This window comes from Ochotona princeps, chromosome 5 (genome assembly GCF_030435755.1).
Source record: "Ochotona princeps isolate mOchPri1 chromosome 5, mOchPri1.hap1, whole genome shotgun sequence".
Taxonomy (NCBI): Eukaryota; Metazoa; Chordata; class Mammalia; order Lagomorpha; family Ochotonidae; genus Ochotona; species Ochotona princeps.
In genome coordinates, this window is record NC_080836.1 from 94,086,032 (window position 1) to 94,107,865 (window position 21,834).

A 21,834-nucleotide genomic window follows, 5' to 3' on the forward strand; every position below is an offset into this window, starting at 1 on the left:
TCCACAACATGCAATATGTCACATATGACCCCGGAGCCATAGTTGACCAATCCCAACATCATCTTTGAAATTAGCCCTTCTTGAGGATTCTTTGCTATATAACTGTTTGCTGTTGATTTGATGCAATTTCTTTTCATAGCTACCCTACATCAAGTTTTATACCAAAATCTGGAGATTTGACAACAGAATTTTCTAAAGGTTCAAAGTTTTCACATTTTTCTTTTCTTATTTTAAAATCTCAGTCTTCTGGAGACTTGTAGGGCATATTTAGAGAGTGCTAAAGCTTTTAATTGTCTACTTTCTTCTCCCTGAAGGAAATAAAATTCATAATTTCTGGTGTCACTTTTATGCTATAGCAGCTATGTCATCAGTAGTTTTCCACTGCAAATGTAATAAAAAAGTGAAAATTAATTTTCTGTCGTTTGAATCAAAGTGTCCCAATGTCTCGATGTGGTGCTAAAGTAAAAGTGTAAAGTTAATGGAATATTATAATCTGCAGGATGCTCTTTTGTTGAAAAAGGAAAATTGGCTCATCCTGCATGGCTTGAAAGGTTTATAGCATCAGGACTAACTAAATCAGCAATTAACAGTGAAAACACCAGTTTAAAATGGATCAATTTCATCCCCTTTGAGAGCACAGAAATTCCTACCGGAATTCTTAAAGGTTCTTTCTAACTCATTTTTAATAAGTAGGTAAACAAATACCTTTGCTTCTAAGCCATGCATTGGGAGAAAAAAAATGAGTCATGTTTAGAAAGAACATTTACTTTTTGCCTGCATGGGAGTGATTCAAATGTTGACCGCATACCAGTGTCCCTAGGCTTCCTGACAGCTACCATTCCTGTTGAGGCCAGCTGTAGAGATGCCTCAAGCTTTATTGACAAACTCTTCTGCTGCTCGCAGTCATGCTGCCTCCACTTCACACGAGCACCTGTTGCTGTATCTTAGAGCTCTATTCCACACACTTTGACAAAGATAGGGATTCTGTACAATATGCATGTTCCTCCTCTGTCAGAGTCGCACTGGGTAGGTTTTCTTGGACCATGGGTGTTTTCATTCCTGGAAATTAACACTATATCTTGCCCCTGGTTTTCTTAGAAGAAAAAAAAATATATTTTCACTCTTTATACAATCTATAGTCAGGAATAGGAAAGTACATTAACTTAGTTTGCGTTTTCTTTCTTTCTTTCTTTTTAGGGGAAGGGAAAATGAGTACTTTTCACAACCCTCCCAAATGAGATTGGCAGTAGGCATCTTTTAGGTTATTTCCAAACGTGCTCCAATTTGTGGGGACTGTATTCGAACAAGTCGTTCCCTGATAACAACAGCACGAATCTGATTTGTAGCTACTGAGATATTCATTTATTAAAAAGAGAACCATGTGAAATCCAGATTTGAAATTCAATAAGGAATTCAGAGAGAAGTCTAACATTCAGACCATCCTCTAATAAATGAATAAACAAACTATTGCATTTAAAAAGAAAAAAACACTATGTCAACCAAAAGAAGCCTTGCTCACTACCATCTAGAAATAGCCCTGTCTGGACAGGTATGCTTTTAGACTAAGAAAGCAGTAAAAACTAATTAGACAAGAAGCTACCGTGAACAAACATGTTAGCAGAATCAATAGCTGGAACTGATCAGCTATTTCTTTAATTGTACCAGCTGGGCGCCTGTGATGTGCTTAGTAGAGCATAATTACCGGCTTCTATCTGATAGCAAAGAATCTCTTTTTCTTTCTTGTACTTAAATAGCTGATCATTATCATTTAATAAAAACAAAAATAATAATAGTTTTAAAAACTGAGAGCTAGTGGAAAATGAGATGACATGCCCTGTAAGATGGTATTTTATGAATAACCAGAAGAAATCCAGAAAGTACAGTATGCCAATGACGCTAATAAGAATGCATGCTATCAAGGACATGCGACTAATTTCTTAATTTAGTGGCCATTATGTGCTCCATGTGCAGGGCTGCATTACTAAAAGTGGGCACAATATGCTTTGCTTTTTAAGCGTGGGTTCCGTAGAGTGTTCTCATTTGTTGAACTATGATTGATTTGAGCCCAAAGCATTATGCCTACTGCAACTTGAAGGACCATGCAATACAGTTGTCTAGTGCCATTAGGCAGAATTAAGATGAACTACGAGTTGTGTGAGTAAAAGGATTAGAGAAGAGAAAGGTTTCACTGGTTAATTCAAAGAAAAAAAAATCCTAGCCCGATTGATTTGTACACTTCCCCCTCCCCAAGTGACAGCAAAACAAAGGTCTCTGAGCATATAATGGACTGCAAAGACCAGTGTTTAAAAGCCCAAGTTTAGCTGTGTGCAACCGAAGAAAGCTTATCGTTCCTGACACATTGCTGTGGGAAACCAGCCTCTTTAGGGCAGTTGTCACCTGGAAAAGTGACATGTTAAAGAAATATGGATACAGAGAGTGAAGGGCAAGTGAGGACTAAGGATATTGGGAGATTCTGATAAAAGTCAGAATTCACCGATGCTTCTTCAGAATGACCCTCAGATGCTTTTCCAGAAGAAGAAAACCGATGTTTCCTCAGATTGTTTTAAACCTAGAGAAAGAACTCATAGCGAATGCCATAAAACATTTGCTCCTAGATGGAATAAGCTTATGAAGAGAAAAGAAAGATAAATTGTCAAGTGGTAAAGTATCCGTGGTCCGTTTTGATTTTTCTGAGTCCCATTATTCCAGAGCAAATTTGGTGGAATGCTTTCCTCAGCAGTCACAAGTCACACGCGTTGGAAAACTATTTGATGTCAGGATTCTTCATTCTTCCTTTGTGGGTTGGAAAGAGAACGCCTACACTAGCTCTGTCAATTACCAATGCTTTACTTCAACTCGATTTGATTTGGTTCAGTTAGGTGCCATTTTGACAAGTCCTTTTTGTGTGACTACTATGCACCTGCCTGTCCAGTCCAAGGGAATCGTGTCATTTCTTCCAGGCTCTTGAAAGGCAGAGTGAAAGCGAGATATTCCTACCTGGCTGCAAGGAAAAGAACACCGCGGCCTCGAAGGAATTTCTACTTTGAAACTGCCAGCTTGTTTTGCTCAAAAGACGATGGGAGAGAGCCCATTTCTCTCACCCATGCTCAGCTTTGTGACTTGTGATAGGTTATTTCCTGAAGGTTCACTTATAAAGTAGGGAATACATGTGTATTTATTCCTTAATATTTCTGTTTTTTCCCAGGGGAAAATTTAAAAATTACAGACTAGCACTAAAGTAAATACCTAGATCCCCAATGTCTAGAATTCACAGTTTCTATTTTGCAATATTTGCTTCAAATTAACTTTTATTTACTTTGCTAAAATCAGAAGCTGTATAGTGAATCTCAGCTAGAAAAAGGGAGGACAGACGTTCTAAGAGTTTTCAGGATCTTCAGAATGAAAAGTTAGAGACGTGAGATTGTGAGATCTCAGGAATTTCTGCTAGAACATAGCAAGCCATCATTTAACCCAACAGAGAAATGGTCTTTGTTCTCAAACAGTGCAGATGTTACCCGCTTGCATTAGTCTATATGATGAGAAATAGAAAGAAGTAGGAGCTGCTTCAGAGAAGAAAGTAAGTGCATGCTATACAGTAAAATCTTTCTAATTTTAAACAATTTACTTGAGAAAGAGGGGGAAGAGAGTATTCTCTCTTCTGCTGCTTTACTCCCCAAATGGGTCTGAGTTAAGGCTGATGCTAGAAGACAAACTTAATCCAAGTCTCTCCCGTGGGTGGCAGAAACCCAAATACTTGAACCATCATCTGCGGCCTTCCCCAGGGTATGCGTTAGCACAAAGTTAGAATGGAACTTGAACCAGGCACTTTACTATGGGTTGTGAGTATTCAAAGTGATGTCTCAGTAGCTACACCGATTACCTGCCCCTTATCTAAAGCATTGTATATCTACAACTGAGTTACATTACACACATTAGTGTAATTCTGCCAATGCCAACATCACCATTCATCCCCAGAACTCTTCATCTGCAAAATTAAGCTCTACACACAGTAACCAATATCTCCTTCTTCCCACTGTTCCTGCTATCTACCATTCAACTTTCTGTTTCTTGACTGGTTCTTTTCTAAGAGTCTCATATCAGGGAGTCATATGAAATTATTCTTTTTGTGTGTGACTTATTTTACTTAGCAAGAGTATTTTTTTAGTTCAATCATATTGTAGCATGTGTCAAGTTTTCTTTTCTTTTTGAGTCTAAAAAATATTCCAGTGTAAGTGTATGTCTCTCACATGTTGGTTATCTTCCTATTGATTCATGTATGGCAAACACTTGTATTGCTTCCACGTTGTAGTCTCTGCGAATAACGCTGCTATGTAAATGACCATACAAATATCCTTTCAAGATCCTTCTTTCAATCCACCAGAATTTGTACAGAGAAATGTAATACCTGGACCATATGATCATTATTATTTTTTGAGGAACTGACATAGCAAATATATCATTTATATTCCCACTCAGTGCACAAGGGTTCCGATTTTTCCTTAAGTTTGACAACACTTATTATTTCATTTGGTTTTGTTTTTAAGTTTTATTTACTCATTTTGAAAGATACAGTGACAGAGTTAGAGAGGAAGAGAGAACGTCCATCCACTGGCTCAGCCTCTGAACACCCACTGCTGCAGAAGCAGGGGGTCAGGAGCTACTCGAGCCATCCATCATCAGCTGCTTCCCAGCGTGCGCGTTAGGAGGAAGCAGAGGGGAGAACTGGTCCTAGACACTCTGATGCAGATTGTGCAGATTGTGATGCAGTATGCAGCAACATAGCCTGCATACTGCAACACCCACCCCTCCCCCATTGTGTTTTTGAGAACAGCCATTCTTTGGGGTATGAGACAATCTCTCACTGCGGTTTTAACTTTCATTCCCCTAATGACTTGTGGTGTTGAGTCCCCTTTCATGGTTTCTTGACCATTTGCATGGAGAAATGTCTATTCAAGGCAGTCATCCATTTTTTAATCAAACTGTCATAGGTTGTTGAGTGTTGGGAGTCTGTATGTTCTATATATTCATCCCTGCACACATCTTCTTTTAAACTTTGATGCATACTTTTTTAACTCCACTGATATGTCTTTTGGTACACAATGATAGTTTAATTTGCATGATGTTCAACTTGTCGTCTTAAATTTTGTTCCCTAAGCCAATAATGTTGTGTCTTAGAAATCATTTACTAAATTCAGTGCTGAAAGTTTTTGTTTCACGTTTTTCTAGGAGTTTCATATGTCCAGGTTTTACGTGTTCATCTTTCACCTATTCCGTGTTAATCTTTGTGCATAGTTTTAGGTAAAGATCCAGTTTCATTTGTTTGCATGTGCATATAATTTTCCCAGCAGCATTACTGAAAAGGCTGAGCTTTCTCTATTGAATGGTCATCAATCTCTCATTGTAAAATCATTGGTCATATATTTATGGCTTTGTCCAGGCTCTCTTCTCTTCTGTAGTTCTGTATGTATGGTATTATTCCAAAGCCATCCAGTTTTGATTATGGCAATTTTGCAGTTATGTCTAAAATCAGAAAGTGTTAATGCTTAAGCTTCGTGTTTTTGAAAAGTTGTTTGGCTGTTTGGGATTTTATGTCAATTTCAGGATGAATTTCTGAAATTTTGACAGAAATTGCATTAAACATATAAATGGTTCTGGATAATATTGGTATTTTTATGAAATCAGTTTCCCAGTTTATAAATATGAATATCTTTCCAATCATTCATATCTTATTTAATATCTTTCGCAATTGTCTTGTAGTTTCCACTGTACAGGCTTTTCGTTCTTTTGGTTTAATAAATTTCTAAGTGTTCTAATTCTTTTGGTGCTATTATAAGTGGGATCTTTAAAGATTTAACTTAGAATGCTTTTCCGTGTCTAAAAATAAAATTGTCTTTTGCATGTTGACTTTATATTCTGCTGTTTTGCTGAATTAATATATTAGTTGTAACAAATTTATGCTATGGAATCTTTTTTTTGCATATGTTATTACATCATCAGCAAAATTTTTGTCTAGGTGTTCTGGATAGAACTCTTAGTACCATGTTAGATATAAAATGTAGTAACGTTGCTCGATAAAAGAGGTAAGCACAGGTGTCTGTACTTGTTTTCCGGTCTTAGAGGAAACCCTGCCACTCTGTCACCATTGAGCAGAGTGGGATTTTGTGGGTCTTTTGCATGTGACTCTCGCTTTGTGCAGATAATAGTTCTATTTCTAGTCTGTTGAATACTTTTTTTATTACAAAAGAATGTTGGATTGTGTCAAACACCCTTCCTCTTGAATTGAAATGTCTTGTGTTCCACTCCGTACCCCTTCATTCTCTCAATTAAGTGTATTACACTGATTGGATTTCATTGGTGATTAGATCTGAAAAATCTAATATGCTGATGAACTTGCTTTGCCACTATTCTATTGAGAATTTTTGTATTAAGGCTGATGAGGAGCATTGATCTGCATTTTCTTTTCTTATGTTTCTCGTTGGCTTTGCTCATAGAAGGAAATAAGAAGTGTTGCTTAGTCTTGAATTTTTGGAAAATTTTTGACACTAAGTTTCTTTTTTTTTTTTTTTTAAAGATTTTATTATTATTGGAAAGCCGGATATACAGAGAGGAGGAGAGACAGAGAGGAAGATCTTCCATCCGATGTTTCACTCCCCAAGTGAGCCGCAACGGGCCGATGCGCACCGATCGGAAGCCAGGAACCTGGAACCTCTTCCGGGTCTCCCACGTGGGTGCAGGGTCCCAAAGCCCTGGGCCGTCCTCGACTGCTTTCCCAGGCCACAAGCAGGGAGCTGGATGGGAAGTGGAGCTGCCGGGATTAGAACCGGCGCCCATATGGGATCCCGGGGCTTTCAAGGCGAGGACTTTAGCCGCTAGGCCACGCCGCAGGGCCCGACACTAAGTTTCTTAAATGCTTGATAGACTTCACCATTCAAACTATGACATTCAGGGATTTTTTTGTTCAGGAGATATTTAAATCATTGATTCCTTTTTTTTTTTTTTTTACTGTTTACATGAATAGTTGAATTTTCTGCTTATTTTTGCTAAGTTCTGTATTTGTAGGAATTTACTCATGTCATTTGAGTGACGCAGTTTGGTGCATCACATCCAAACTGATTGGTGCACAATTGTTCACCTGTTTTCCTTTCTACTTCTCTAGAATAAGTATTAGTGTTCTCAGTATCAGTTCTGATTTTATTTTTTTGCCTCTTCTATCATTTTCTCCTTCATTCATGTAAAGATTTTAAATTTTGCCTATTCTTTTTTAAACATTTATTTATTTTTATTGGAAAAGCAGATATACAGAGAGGAGGAGAGACAGAGAGGAAGATCTTCCATTGTATGGCTCTCTCCCAAAGTGGCTGCAATGGCTGGAGCTGAGTCAATCCAGGGCCAGGAGCCAGAAGCCAGGAGCTTTCTCTGGGTCTCTCACATGGGTGCAGGGTCCCGAGGCTTTGGGACATCCTTGACTGCATTCCCAGGCCACAGACAGGAAGCTGGATGGGAAGCAGGCTGCCGGGATTAGAACCAGCGCCCATATGGGATCTTGGCACTTTCAAGGCGAGGACTTTTACCACTACACTATCACGTTGGGCCTAAATTTTGCTGATCTTTTAAGAGAATATATTTTCAATTTCATTGTTTTCCTCTTTTTAAATTTCCTGCTCTGTATTTCTCTGCTCTAAAGTCTACTGTTTCAGTTAGGGTGTGTGTGTGTGTGTGTGTGTGTGCGCTTCCTTTTTACGTCAGAGTGTAGAATGCCATGTCTGGTATAGACCTCCCCTTTAGCTCTGCTTTTGCTGCATCCAGCATGAATCCATTCCTAAGTACTTTCCTATTTCTCTATGTTTTACTTTTTGATACACTGGTTACTTAAGAGCTCATTTTTATCCTGGAATTTATCTGAAGTGTACTTGAGAAAAATGCCTCTGTCATTGGTATTAAATAGAGCATTCCACACATGCCTGTTAGGTTTAGTTTATTATGTTGTTCAAGTTACCTATTTTCTTACCTTTTCTATCTGGTTGTTTTGTTCATTATTATGAATAGAATCTTGAATCTCCTATTATTGCAGCATTATTTTTCACTTCAAAGCTATCAGCGTTTTTTAAAAGATTTATTTATTTTTATTGCAAAGTCAGATATACAGAGAAGGAGAAAGAGAGAAAGATCTTCCATCCGATGATTGACTCCCCATGTAGCCACAATGGCTGGAACTGAACCAATCTGAAGCCAGGAGCCAAAAGCCTTTTCTGGGTCTCTCACGTGAGTGCAGGGTCCTAAGACCTTGGGCCGTCCTGGACTGCTTTCCCAGGCTACAAGCAGGGAGCTGGATGGGAAGTGTGGCCTCCGCAATTAGAACTGCTGCCCAGGGGACCGGCGGTGGTGGTTTAGCGGCTAAAGTCCTCGCCTTGAACGCCCCGGGATCCCATATGGGCGCCGGTTCCAATCCCAGCAGTCCACTTCTGTCTCTCCTCCTCTCTGTATATCTGACTTTGTAAAAAAAATAAATAAATCTTAAAAGAAAAAGAAAAGAACTGCTGCCCATATGGAATCCCGGCGCATTTAAGGCGAGGACTTTAGCTGCTAGGCTGCACTGCCGGGCCCCACCTTGTTTAAAAGGATTTATTTTATTTATCTGAAAGGTAGAGGACAAGTGGGAGGGACAAAGGGAAAGGGAAAGAGAAAGGGAGAGAGAGAGAGAGAGAGAGAGAGAGAGAGAGATATCTTCCATTCACTAGTTCACTCCCCAAATGGCCGCAATGGCTAGTGCTGGTTCAGGCTGAAGCCAGACCTTCCTCCCATTGAGGAAGCAGGGAACTGAGAACTTGGGCCATCCTCTGCTATTTTCCCAGGCACAATAGCAGAAGCTGGATGGGAAGTGGAGCAGACTAGAATTGGTGCCTTAATGGACTGTGCCTGCTCTCCTCCTCCACCCCACCCCTGCCTGCATCACAGCACAGAGGACCCAATCCTGTCCGTTTCTGTTTCATACATCTTGGTCTATTACTAGACACACAATGTTTATAACCACTTTACTGTCCTACTGTATTTCCCTCTGATTAGTATTTGTTAATGTGCTTTCTTATGTTCCTGCATCCTTTTTATAATTTTAAGTCTATTTTGTGTGACTAAGATCTTCAACTTTGTTCTTTTTCTTATCTGACTTGAATACCTTTTCCCGTATTTTCATTTTCTGTTAAAATGATTGTATGTACTCTAGATTATGTAATCTGATGTATAGCTCTGTATATAGATAGAGAAATGGTTACCATGGGCCAGCAAATGAACGAATCCATCACATCACATAGTTATCTATTTGTGTAAAAACAGCTAAGATCTCTTTTAGAAAAAAAATCCAATCTAATGCAATATATTGAGCATGATATTCATCTTGTACATTAGATCTTTCGACTTGTCCATCCTGCTCTGTACCTCTCCAGTCTCCTTCCTGCTTAACTGTGCATTCTCTCCTTTGTGCATTCGGCATTTGTTTTGGCTCTGCATGCAAGTGAGATAACGTATTTTCTTTATGTTTGGCTTCCTTTACTTAGCTTAGCAAAGTGTCCTTTAAATTCATTCTGTTGTGACAAATGGCAGAATTCCCACCTTTTCTAACAACTGAATAACATTCCATTGTGAACATACACCATGTTTCTTTGTTCATTTCTCTGCTTACAAACTTTCGTTTTCCCCTTATCTTGGTTGTGAGGAATGCAGCAATAAATATGGAAGTATAGACACTTCATGAGATGATAACTGCATTTCCTTTGAGTATATATTCAGAAGAGGAATATATGGGCCACATAATGCTTTTTTATTTGTTTACATCTCTCCACTTTCCATCTATTTGTATTTTTAAATCCAACATGATTTTCTTGTTGACATTAATAGTTTCATTATATATAATCAAATATGTATATATAATATATATATTTGCTTTTTATATGCCTGAATTTTCTATGCCTTATTTTCTTTGTTGTCTCATGTTCGGCTATTTCTTTTTGTAATGAAACATTTTAATTATCTTCTCATTTTCTTTTGTGTATATTCTATACCTATTTTCTTTGTGGTTACCATGGGAATTAAGCTTAACACACTAAAGTTATAATAGAATAATTTGAAGTTACACTATATTATCTCCAAAAGTACAAAAATCTGGTCTTTTACAGCTCCATCCTTACCCCCTATCATTGTTAATGATACAAGATCACTGCTCTTTCTTTTTGTGCTCAACAACATAAATTGATAGTTTTTAATGCGCTAGTCTCATGTATAGGAAGCAAAATACCGAATTAAAATCTCAATGAAAATAATCCTAAGTTTTATAACTGCTTTCAATCTTTTTCTTTGTCTTTGTTTGAAATTGATCTTAGTTAAACACAATTTACAATCTATGCTTATCCCAGCATAATTTTTATCTGAAAGGGAAAACGTGTTGGTATTCTCTAGTCTACTATTCTCTCTGAATCTTTTCATTTCTAGTGTTTTAAAAAACTATCAATTGCAGAGAATCCAACATTTCCCTTACTACCACCCACACTTACTTTTCTCTCCCAGAGATGTATATGCTTTCCAAGTCTACCCTTTATATATTTTTCCATGTGATAGAAGAAATCAAGAACACTACATTGTACTGCTTGTATTTCACACACACACACACACACACACACACACAGTACCACAAAAAGCTATTCAATAAAAATATGTTATGTCACATTTTTCCACAGAAAAATTCATATACTTCCTTATGTTATAGTATATTCCTGGACCAGGGCAGTGGCTTAACCACCTGATCCTTTGCCCACAGTGCCAGCATCACATACCAGCACTGGTTCTCGTCCTGGTTGTATCACCTCCAACCCAGCTCCTTGCATACAACCTGGGAGTGCAGCAGAGGACGGCTCAAGTCCTGAGGTTCCTGCCCCCATGTGGGAGACTTGGAAGAAGCTCTTGGCTCTGATTAGCTCAACTCTGGTTGTTTGCAGCCATTTGGGCAGTGAACCAGTTCATTGAAGATCTCTCTCTATCTCTCTGTCTCTCCCTCTCTCTATGACTTTTAAGTTAACATAATCCTTTTAGTGTGACAGATTTTTAAAACCATCATATTCCTTAGATTACATATTAACTTATCCAGTTTCTAATTTTTCATTTTTGAAAATGATTGTCCTGTGAACATGATCCTCCCTGTATTAATTGTGGTAGCATTTTCCTAAGGGATGAATGTCTAGAAGTGGAATGGCTGGGCCATGGAATATGTACATTTTCAATTTGATGAGATTTTGCCAAACATTGCTTCAAAGTGGCTGTTAATTTACATTTCCAGAACAGCTTATAAATATTTCCATCTCCCCGCACTCCTCCCAGAACTTGAAATGTCAGACTTCCTTATTTTTACTAACCTGACATGAAATATGTATTTCATTGCTAATTCAGTTTAAAAGTTCTTAATTGCATCTGCCTGGTAGAGTCAACGTGATTTTCTTTCAGGACCCTAAATTATGCGGAGATTTCATCAGAGCAAGAAATAAGTTCATCTAGGAATAGCACCTTGTTGAGCCCATGGCTTTGGAGCAACAGCAGAGGCTCCGAGGTACCACTGTCATTGAACTTCTCATGTAATGGAGTGGTTATACCTGCACTTTGCAATCCCATGATAAACCACCACAAGGCCCACATAGCTATTGGAAATTGACATGTGACTATTGCCCTTAAACTGAAGTTTAAGTTTTATTTTACATTAACTAGTTTAAACTTAAGCTTAGAAAGCTTCATATACTTCTTCATTGTTCTGTGTTTGACTTTATAACTTCAGCCTATGTGGGGCTCAGGGACAAAAAGGTCACTAAGTCAATAAAATGGCGACTAATAGTCAAGGTCACTTGTGGGCAAGATGGCGGCCAAGGAAAGAGCCCTGGGCGTGAACCAGAGCAGGAGTCACATTGTTTCAAGAAAGACTGATTGACCAGGGCCGTTTCGCTCACCTACCCCGGCCTATGGGAGGTGGCTTCTGCAGTCATGCTCCTAGTAATTGGCTCCTAGTTTCTTCCCTCCTGGAATTCCCAAAATTCCTGGCCTGAGGCTATCCCTTACCCTGTATAAGAAACTGAATTTCCCCAATAAATCGGAACTGCTTAGACAGAACCCCTGTCTGTCTGTTTCTCGCTGGCCGGGAGGCTGGGTGGCAGGCAGCAGGCTCACCCCTCTGGCAATGGGGTACTAAAGGAGTCTGTGGGGGACACACCACAAGCCTAGTCATTCAAGCCCTGAATCTGTAGACACACATGCGGCCTTGTGGTTAAGTCATTTCGCACTGCATGCATTCAAGTCTCAGCTTTGCTCCCAGTTTCTTCTTGGTGCCAATGTGCATCCTGGAGGCATGAGTTAAAGATTCAAGTGGTTAGACCCCTAACCATCCAAGTGGATGAACTGGGTTGAGTTTATGGTCTCTTCTCCACATAGAGCCTCTCCTCTCTCTGCCTCCCAAATAAATAAACAAAGTTAAATCATGGATCGTTTGTTTTTTAAAAGACACATGACATTGTGACTTTGAGACAGTTACTCAATCTTTCCATCCTCTGTTTCATCGTTTGTAAAGTAGGGAGTTTTGGTGAGTTGATGAATTTAGATGAACCAAAAGGCTTAGTATATATTGCCTGGGCACAGAGTAAGTGATAAAATGATGTTCTTATTTTACTTACATTTGAGTAGGTAAATTTCTTCTTTTGTGATTCTTTGCAATTTTTTCTTATTTCATTGCTTGGTCATTTGTCTTTATCTTTAATGGAAATATCTAATGAAAACTTTAAAGTATATTTGAGATACTCAGAGAAAATTAAAAAAAAGGTATTAGTGAATAGAGCAGAATAAAATCATGTAATACTAAAAGTTTCTGGTATACCTCTAATAAAAGTTCCAAAAGGGGGCTAATACTGTGTTGTGATAGGTTAAACTATTTCTGTAACAGGATGGGTTAAGCCCTGCCTGCAGTGCTGGCATCTCATGTTAGAATATCCCTTCACATTTCAACCACTCTGCTTCTCATCTTTACACTAATGCACCTGGGAAAGCTACAAAAGACGCCCAGGTACTTAGGCCCCAAGTCGCCCTTGTGGGACACCTGAATGACTTTCCTGGCTTCTGCTTTGGCTTGGCTGAGCCACAGCTTTTGTGGCCATTTGGGGAGTTAAACAGTCCATCAAATGAAGGTGTCTTTCTTTCCCTGTCTCTCCCTTTTTCCTTGTCATGTTGCTTTTCAAACAGGCAAAAGAAAGTTTTTTGTATCTTTGTTTAAAAAGTTTCAAAGGAAAATAATGTAGAAGGATAATAAATCAGAGTTTTCCGGAATTAAAAGAAAATAAAAAACAAATCTCTGAACAGAAGTGAACTTTGAATGTCAAGCTGGATAAAACAAGACAATACCTCAGTTAGAAACATGGTGACAAAGCTTAATAAACCCAGACAATCTTCAGTAGTTTTGTAAATTCTCTTATTCGTGGGTGTTGGAAATTCATTCCGTCTCTCTCTTTCTCTCTCACTGTAATGACACTGCAGAGTATTCTGAGATTCTAAGCTGGCTATTTTCCCCCCTTGGTAGTGTGTTATTCATCATTTTCTGGTTTCAGTTAGGACCCAAGAGAAGTCCTTTGTCAGTATGATGGCCATTTATTTAAGGTAATGTCCTCAGCAGTTACAACCAATTTAAAATGTTACACATCACTCATTGCTAAAAAGAAAAAAATCCTTCTAAGTTCCACTCAACTCTACCCAGTACTTCTTTTAACATAATGTGTTAAACTTACCTTATAATGTTCTAGGAATCACTAAGACTCATGGCGCTTGAACACCTGGAATTCCACTTGGTGTTAATAGACAATTTATTTTATAGACTGTAGAATTTGCTTGAAGAATACATCATCAGAACCACAAATACCTATCTGACATAGGCAGAGGCTCCTAAAGCTCGAAGTCTCCTGAACGCTCAAAACGCCTTGTCATTGAGATCGTCTCATCTACCTGGGAGATGCCTGCCATGCTGCCCAAGCAAACCCACACATCTCAAAAGGACACATTCATATTGAAGTAAATGAAATGTCCCCATTGTCCAAGACCAAGAATAATGATCAATGTACAAATCAGCCCAAGAGCGTTTACTGAACATAATACTGAGTTTGAATTTTTGCCAAGAAATTGGGACAATGAGTATATTTATAGCGTATCTCAGAAATGTTACATAAAAATACAAGAATCCTCGGTAGCAGTGGAAAGGCACATCTAAATGCCATAGAACTTTCGTGGTAGCAGAGCTCACAGTGGCGACTCAGGGCATGCCCAAGATTCTTCCTGGGAACCATGAAACTGAAGTGTTTCCTTCCGGTGGTATCCTGGTGGATATGGCAAGCCCATCAGCCTCCTGTGGTTAAGGGCTTGGGCTCTGATTCAGGCACTCTGTCCCAGTCTTGACTTCTCCTACTTATATGATCTTGAGAAAATTATCTACACCCTGAGTCTCACTTTTCTCAGCTGCACAATGGGTTTTAGTAATAGTACCTGCCACGTAGGGCTGTTGTGTGGATTAAACATTTCCATATTTGTCAACAGTACAATGCTTCGCATCTTATAAGCATGGTGACAAGGTTTGTTCCACAGAATAAAAAGAATTTGGGAGTGTCTGATTTGATTTAAATGAACCTGTTTTTTTCAAAATTCTATGCAAAATTTTCCGTGCTTTGATGGGAAATGGAAGCTTTTTTCAAGTCTTGAAAACAGATGGGCTTAATTTCTTCCCTTGCTAAGATTGTGGGGCTATTTCTAGACACATATGCAAACATGAACTACTGAGTGGTCCTAAAACTCATGGTGCTTGCTCAGTGGTTTATGTCAGTTAAGTTCTCATAAATGGAACTGCAAACAAATTTAAATGAAATACATGATGCTGGAAGGTCTGTATCCTGTCTGTGTGTCCAATGCTGTGTGATGTGAGCTAGGTACACTGGTATTTGAGAATAATTGCTCCTTCTGGTAAGATAAATTAGCCCTTCCAGATCCCAAGGTATTGCTGAATATGCTACCATTTCCAATTAGGAGTGCTTAAAGAAGTTGTGTTTTTTTCATTCTATAATTTAAAACGTCCTGCTCTCTTGTACCAAATGTAATTTGGCATAAGTAGAATTAGACAAGCTACCTTGTCTGCCTACGTTGCTATCATCCAAGTGCTGATTTGAAATAGCACCTAAAGAGAAAAGGAAAATAAATCTGCCGTGCATGTGTGAGCAACATGGTTTAGAGGTAGACAACTTAAAGCTGCATAATTGTCAGCTAAGACAACAAAGCTGTTTGAAAGGTTTCTTCCTAGCATCAAATTACAGTCTGTCCAAACAGACAAAATTAAATTAGATTGCTTATAAATTAAACCTCTTCCACCAGCAAGATTGCTCTGCCCTAAAGGAAATATGGCTCTCAGGCAATAAGCACCTTTAATAATATGACAGCTGGATTTGCCACAGAACTTATAAAGCCATTCAGAAAGGTCATCCTCTTTTCCTTCTTTCTGACTTCTAATTCCCTCAGAGAGAATGAAATTGGCACCAGCAAGTTGTTTTAAATTATCCTTGGTGGCAGACCCATCTTGGTTTCACGTGTTTGGCACGTTCATCACTTTAGTGCTGTGCTTACAGAGCTAATCTCCCATATCTGCAGCCATCCATACTCCGAGCACCCAGGGAGCCTTTCGATTCAAAAGGCCTTCTTTCCTGTTCTTTCATCAGGTCCAAGATACCCTTACTGGAGTGTTGTCTTTGTGGATTAGATCAGGAATGGAGTTGGCACATTCTTGCTGCCAACAGTCAGGTATCAAACATTTTAGATGTTTTGGAGCGTGTGGTACCATTGAGGGGTCAGGCAATACGCAAATGAGTCACCATGACTGCATCCAGATAAAATTTTACACAGAAAGTACGTATCCAGATGTGACTTGCGGAAGAATTTTTCAAAGAAACACCAGCACCAAATATTGATACTTTACAGAAGAAAAGAATATTAGAGCAGCAGTGCTGCGTTTTTCTGTAAACCTGGAAGCTAAGGAGACAGAACAATGTATGATTTTGCACAGTGGCAACTCCCCAAACTCCTGTACCTTCTGAAGAAATTGTGCACCTGTGAAGAAAAGAAAAATATGTTCAAAATATGTAGGAATACAGAAAATCTAGCACTGAAGGATTCTCGCTGAAGTTCCAAGGATTACATCAGTTAAATCAAAGGTGGATCAAAAGCTCAAGATGGGAGAAGATAATAGGAGAAACAGTAATAAGGCAGGATTGGATCTGGTCATTTTAATGTTGGCCGAAACACCTGCATCTCACAGCAGAGCACCTGGCTACAATGCCTGGCTGCGGCTCCCTGACTCCAGGATCCTGCTGCTGCAGACCCTAAAAATCAGAAGACCATGGCTCCAGGAACAGGGCTTCTCCACCCACATGGGAAACTTGGAGCTTTGTCGGTTTTAGGAGAATGAACCAGTTCCTTTGTGTAAACTCTGATTCTTTCTGCTTATTTTTGCCCCTCAAATGAACTTTCAAAGTAATGAACACTGCTTTCTAAAATGCAGAGTAAAATATGGAAATGATAAGATGTATTACAATGATTTTCTTATCATTTAAAAATGTATTTTGAATTTTATGGTACAATTCCATCGGGTCTGGATTCACCCCCACAACAAATTCCCACACCTGACTTATTTCCCCCACATCATTACAACAGTATAGTCCTTCATATGCAATCATGTTATGTAAGTGTGACCTGACATTGCTGGTACAGACAGTATCACACAGTCCAGCATCCCATTGTCTAGATATGTCCAACAATTTCATTGGGAATTCATCTTTGATTTCAAAGCAGGGATGTATATTGCCTTGTATCTTCACATCTGGATATGGTAGTCTCTACTACTCCATCACTATACATTCCCTTAAATGAGAAGCCATGAAACAAAGTCAACAAGTATAAAGTCAAAACAATAACAACAATAACAAAAATTATAGCACCATGGAGTTGAAAAAGTGTGCCACTGAATAACTGATGCATGGATGACAAAAAGAAAACACAAAAGCCTCTTGGGCAAAATGATGCTACCATGTGATCAATGAACCAGTGATGAATTCGACAAAAGAAAAGAAACAAACAAACAAAAAAAACCATTAAAATACATAAGGTGCAGCAAAAACAGTATGAAAGGGTTATTAAACTTACACTTTGCACAATGGCTTCCTTATATTAGAGGGAACATATGGTATTTGTCCTTTTGAGATTGATTTATTTCACTGAACACAATGGTCTCTATTTGGGACCATTTAGTCGCAAATGGTATAATTTCATTCTTTTTAGCGCATAAGTAGTATTCTGTGAAGTAGATGTACCACAGTTTCCTTAACCACTCCTCTCTGGATGGGCATCTTGATTGTTTCCATGTCTTTGCTATTGTGGATTGTAGATTGTACTGCTGTAAATATAGGATTACAGATCCCCTTTTCATATGCAGTTATCATTTCCTCTGGGTATATTCCTAGGAAGGGGATAGCTGTGTCATATGACAGGTTTATTTGCGGTTCTCTAAGCACTCTCCATACTGACTTCCATAGTGCTCATACTAGCCTGCACTCCCACCAGCAGTGAAGGAGGATACTCTTCTCCCCACATCCATGCCAGCAGGTGTTGTTAGTAGAGTTCTGATGTAGGCCAGTCTCATAGGAGTTAGGTGGTACCTCAATATGGTTTTCATTTGTATCTCCCTGATGGCTATGGAGTCTGAGCATGTTTTCATATGTCTATTAGCTCAGTGCAATCGTCCAGAAATGGGCCACTTTGGTCTGTTCTCTCAAATCTACACTGTCTGCCCTACCACACAAGATGACGCCCAATTTCCATGGTGTGAGATTGGCCCTGCCATTTACCCACCCTCCACTCCTTCTAGCTCATTGCCGGGCCAAACTGTTCAGCAGGTTGGACAGGTCTCAGTGTATATTCACCTCCCAAGCTCCCTGTGTAAACCCATGCTCCCACCTGGCTGCTACAAGAGCCATGGTTGCCACTGGATTGCTGGCTCCTTCTGGAGCCAGGGTCACTGGAGTCCGGATCACTGCTAGCCAGCTGGGGGTGGGTTTTCTGTTCACTGCAACATCACTCTGCTGTCGCTGCTGCTTTCCTGTGCCCAGGGGTCTCCAGGTCGCCCCCTGTCTACTGCCTGACCTCTATCTTTTCCTCTAATCTGCTCCTTGTACTCCATCCTAATGATTCCTCATACTCCCAAACATGTCTGCACTGTACCCTGCCATCTTGCCTCCCAAAAAGAAATTTTAGAAAAGAGTAATGTATTTTGAGAGAAAATTTTGTCATAACCTGGATTAAAGCAAGTATAACCAGAAGAATTTGACGTTAATATAAAATTAGCAAGCTGTACCATTGAAATTTAGAGTACAGGAAGTTAAAGTGGAGTCCTATGTGACAGAGGTGTTACTGCAGGTAATGGAACAAACAATGGATTAATATTCAACACAGCATTGAAGCAACACAGGAAAACCAGAGAAAAATGCCTCCCTCAAAATTTGTTCAGACATGGACAGTGCTGTAGCCTAGTGACTAAATCTTCACCTTGCATGTGCAAAGATCCCATATGGGCCCTGGCTCTAATCCCGGCACCCCTGCTTCCCATCCAGCTCCCGGCTTGTGGCCTAGGAAAGCAGTCCAGGATGTCCTGAAGCCTTGGGACCCTGCATTCATGTGGGAGACCTAGAAGAGGCTCTGGACTTCTGGCTTTGGATTGGCACAACAGCGGCTATTGTGACTACTTGGGGAGTGAATCAACAGAGAATCTTCCTCTCTGTCTGTCCTACTCTCTGCATATCTGCCTTTCCAATAAAAATAAACAAGTCTTTAAAACAAATCTGACCAGACAAAAAACATGAAGAAGGATAAAATATCAGAGCAAAATTAAAACATCAGAAAAAATAGATATATTTGTTAAACTTTAAGCTAAAGGAGTCCCTCAAAATATATAAGAAACTTACTGATTTTTCAGAATTGGCATTGGGGTGAATCCGGTTAAGCCATCACTTTTTACACCAGTATTTCTTCTTATATTGGAGTGTGAGTTTCAGTCCCAGCTTTTCCACTTCTGATGCATTTCTCTGTTAATGTGAGTGGGAAATCTGTGGAGGATGGCCCAAACGCTTGCATCCTTGACTCTGTTGTTGGAGATCCAAGTGGAACTCCAGGGGTTGGCATTGTGTCATAGCAGGAAGAACTACTGCTTGTGTTACCAGCATTCCATATGGGTGGCAGTGCAAGCCCTGACTGTTCAGCTTCCTTTCTGGCTCCCTACTAATGGCTAGGGAAAATACCAGAGGAAGGCCCAGGGGCCTGCGTTTCTACTACCCACCTGGGAGATTCAGAAGAGGCTCCTGATTTCATCCTGGCCCAGAGAAATTGCAGCAATCTGGGGAATGGATGAAAGATTCTTTGTCTCTCTTGCTCTCTCTCCCCCTTTCTCTGTAACTCTGATTTTCACATAAACTAATGGAAGTTTAAAGGCAAGCAACCAACCAAACAAAATGTAGTTCTAGGCTTCTGGTATTTGAGAAGCAAACTAGTGGATACAATCTTTCCCTCTCTCTCCCTCTTTCTCCTTCTCATCCTCCCTCCCTCACTCTGTCTATCAAATAACTAACTAACTAAATAAATAAATCTTTTGAAAGTTATTATTTTTTCTATAAAAGGTAACAATAATTCACGAATAATGCATCAATGATTGAAAACTGCTGTGAAGAATTTCAGAGGACATCCCAGCTGGTTGCTTACTGTAGCCCATTTCTTTCTGTTTTTCTTTTAAAGATTATTTATTTTTATTGTAAAGTCAGATATACAGAGAGTAGGAGAGACAGGGAAGATCTTCCGTCCATTAATTCATTCCTGAAGTGGTCCCAATGGCCAGAGCTGCACCAATTCGAAGCCAGGAGCCTGGAGCCTCTTCTGGGTCTCCCATGTGGGTGAGAGTCCCAAGGCTTTGGGCTGTCCTCTACTGCTTTCCCAGCTGCAAGCAGGGAGCTGGATGGGAAGCGGGGCTGCTGGGATTTAAACCAGGGCCCATAGGGAATCCTGGTGCGTGCAAAGCTAGGACCTTAGTCACTTGACTACAACGGTGGGCCCTATAGCCCATTTCTTTCCTATACACAGTGTGAACTGCAATTTGGAGAAATAATTTCACACAGGAACCCACAGCCAAACAATTCAAAAGATAGCAGTAACAGACATATTAGAAACTTTATGTACTCTTTTCCTGTAAGTTGAATATAAACAGGGTTCTTGTAGGGCCTTATAGAATCAATGAAAAAAATCATCTAAACTCTCAGAAATGGGTAAATGTCCCCCACCCCCATGACATACTCTCTCTCTCCCTTTCTCTCTCTCTCTCTCTCTCTCTCTCTCTCTCTATATATATATATATATATATATATATATACATACACATATATATATACATATATATATATAAACACTAACTATATATAGATATAGATACAGATACAGATATAGATATAAATAGATAAAGAGTTAGGGTTAGGTTTAGGGTTAGATATCTGTATCTTTATCTATATGTATGTGTGTGTGTGTGTATAGACTCTCTGACATCCATAAACTCACTGTGTGGAAAATTTTCACAAGTTATCTGAAGAAATTCTTTGTCAAAAAGGCAAAAACAAACAAACAAACCCAAACCATCTGCAGTATGAGATTAAATACTTTCACATGAGAACCAAACATAAGATACAGAAACAAAACTAAGAAATTTTCTAGTGCATTTTATCAGTGTTACTTTGTAGAATCATGAACAATGAAAGAGGAAAGAAGAGAAATAGAAGCCTGGATCTGTATGGAAGTATGTTTGTGGGATTCCAAAATGAAATGGACGCAGTTGGCTGATGCAGACCACCAAATCAAACGTTAGACAATCAAATCAAGAAACTCTTATTGTGAGACCAGCAAGCATTCAGAAAATAGATCAGTTGTGTATCTTTCCTAATGAAATTATAGGAAAAATGCTATAGTTGACTAATAATCATAACAGTGCCCTAAGAAACAAGAAAGGTATCTAACGTGATGAAGATAGAATAAATAAACTGTCATTTGTATGTAAGCAATGGTTGGAAAATGAATATGGAGCTTAATGAAAATCTTGTTTTTTTCTGATATAAGGTAATTACTGTAGAATACAAAAATGTAAAGGAATCAAACAGACATCTTGTAATTTGACTACTAGTTTTGCCCTTGCTTATATGCCTTTGGAACTGTGACCTTTCAATTTTTCACTTGTTAAATTTAAAGTTAGTGGTGGATTAAGCCTATGATTATAGAGTGCATTGAAATTGTATTTTGGCAACAATTAAAGAAAAAATAAGAAAAGAAGGAAAGGAGGAGATATTGGGAAGGAGGGAGCAACATGTGATTATCTTCTTAGAATTTTACTTATGAAATACATGCAATCTGTTCTCTTTGCATTAATGAAAATTTTAAAAAATGTTTGAAGTTAGTAACTAAATGAGAGAAGAAAATCTTAAAGTTTCCAATATTTTGTATTTTCTTGAAAATTTGAGCAGAAAATAAAATGTAAATAATTAATAATGTGCTGTATATAAACAGTTTGTTCTTTTTATTTTTATTTATGCATCTCCTTTTTTATTTAATTTCAAAGGCAAAGAGGTTCAAAGGGACAGAGAGACAGATAAAAAGCTTCCAGACCCTGGTTAGCTTTCCAAGTGCCCACTGGGCTGGAGCTGGGCCCCTGTA